The following is a 2,124-nucleotide window of genomic DNA, read 5'->3' as shown; positions in this document are numbered from 1 at the left end:
AGGGCTTGGTATATAATATACCAGATGGCAAAGGAGCTAGGATTAAAACCAAGAATCACCTGCCCAGCAAACTGAGTTTAATTAATGGGAGGGGGGGAGGGAGAGGGAGGAGGGGAATTGACATTCAATGACAGAGGAATTTAATGCCTTCTTGAGGAAAAAAAAACATTTAAAGAGAAAAATTGACTTTCAAATGCAAGACAAGAGAAGAATGAAAAAGTAAACAGGAAAGAAAAATCATAAGGGACATATTAAAGTTGGACTGTTTACATTCCTACATGGGAAGATGATATTTGTAACTCATGAAATCTTTCTCATTATTAGGGTAGTTAGAGAGAATATAAATAGACAGAGGGTGCAGGGTGAGTTGAATATGAAGGGATGATATCTAAAAAATAAAATTAAGGTGTGAGAAAGGAATGTACTGGGAGAAAGATTAAAGAGAGAGGTAGAATTGGGGTAAATTAACTCACATAAAACAGGCAAGAAAAAGTTTTTGCAGTGGAGGGGAAGAGGGGGAGGTGAGAGGGAATGAGTGAACCTTACTTTCATAAGATTTGGCTTAAGGAGGGAATAATATACACACTCAACTGTGTGTGGAAATCTATCTTAGCCTATAGGAAGGTAGGGGAAATGGGATGATAAGAGAATACAGGGGACAGAAAGAGGATAAAATGGGGAAGGGCTAATCAGAAGCAAACACTTTCGAGGAGGGACAGGGTCAAAGAAGAGAGTGAAATAAACAGGGGGCAGGATAGGATGGAGGGAAATTTAGTTAATCTTTCACAGTATGACCATTATAGAAGTGTTTTGCATGACTATACAAGTATAACCTATATTGAATTGCTTGCCTTCTCAATGAGGGTGGGTGGTAAGAGAGGAAGGGAGAAAATTTGGAAGCTTTAAAAACAAATGTTAGAAAGGTCATGGCGGCGGGTCTTGGCTGGCTGACAGGCAGGCTGCAAGCAGCCCAGTGTGCACCTATGGAGGAGCAGCCCCAGCCCCAGGGCAGCGGCCTGAGATGCCCTGCAAGGCTGTAGCTATCCCTAGTGAATTGTGCCCCGCCTCCAGCCTAGAGATGGTGGTGGCAATGGCTGAGAAGGGGGAGGCTGGTGTGTGGAGTAGGGTCGCTCCAGGCTCGGGAGCAGCAGGGATGGTGGCAGGCAAGGAAGATGAAAGATAACTGGATGGAGCTAGGAAACATGACACCACACAACATTAAGCAGTTTAAGAGGTTAAACCAGGTCATCTTTCTAGTCAACTACAATGACAAGTTCTACAAGGATGTGCTGGAGGTTGGCAAACTAGCAAAATGTGCTTGTTTCAATGATACTGCAGTGGGTGCAGTATGCTATAGGGTGAATCATTCACAAAATCAGAAGAGACTTTACATCAGGACACTAGTATGTCTGGCACGTTACCAAAAGCTAGGAATGGGAAATAAAATGTTGAATCCTGTCTTAAACATCTGTGAAAAAGATAACACTTTTAACAACATCTGTCCAGATCCGAAATGAGTCAGCAATTGCCTTGTACAGGAAATTTGGCCTTGAGATCACTGAGATGAAGAATAACTATTGTAAGGGAATAAAGCCTGTGGATGCTCATGTACTACAGAGAAACCCTAAAGATCCTTCTCTGGGAAAGAATGCAGACCGTGCAAAAGACTGACAGCTAAACAAATTAGGAATGAACTGTCTTGCACTTCCTTGTCACCAAACAAAAGAGAATCTCTTTGATTTCTCTTCCCTCCCCCTTTTAAGAGCCCCCCCCCCCTTTAGCCGTATTTCTCTTCCTTCTTTCCCTCCAAAAAAAATCATGTTTGAGGTTTTGGTTTGAGGGGGTTTGTGTGTGTGAGTGTGTGTGTGTGTGTGTGTGTGTGTGTGTGTGTGTGTGTGTGTGTGAGAGAGAGAGAGAGAGAGAGAGAGGTGGGTCAAGGATGGAGAAGATGTCTTCTGTCTTTAGTTTTACTGTTGGAGGGGATAGGTGGTCCTAAAAAATTGGATGTCATAATTTCAGATTTACTTTTGAGTGATTTTTTTTGTCCTGCTTTCACATTGAAGAGCAGATATTAACAAATTCTGTATTTCTCTTTTCTCCACCCACTCCTCCAAAAATAGCAAT

General features: G+C 42.3%; 1 pseudogene; it reads left to right on the top strand.

Moving 5' to 3' along the window:
* Positions 1 to 1,172: 1,172 nt before the first annotated feature.
* Positions 1,173 to 1,671, top strand: LOC138176411 (N-alpha-acetyltransferase 50-like; annotated as a pseudogene).
* Positions 1,672 to 2,124: the final 453 nt, after the last annotated feature.

The sequence above is a fragment of the Petaurus breviceps genome, unplaced genomic scaffold, assembly GCF_028583685.1.
Source record: "Petaurus breviceps papuanus isolate PSGF00001 unplaced genomic scaffold, PetGlider_PUasm1.0 88776, whole genome shotgun sequence".
Classification (NCBI taxonomy): Eukaryota; Metazoa; Chordata; class Mammalia; order Diprotodontia; family Petauridae; genus Petaurus; species Petaurus breviceps.
This window is presented reverse-complemented; position numbering and strand designations above follow the sequence as displayed.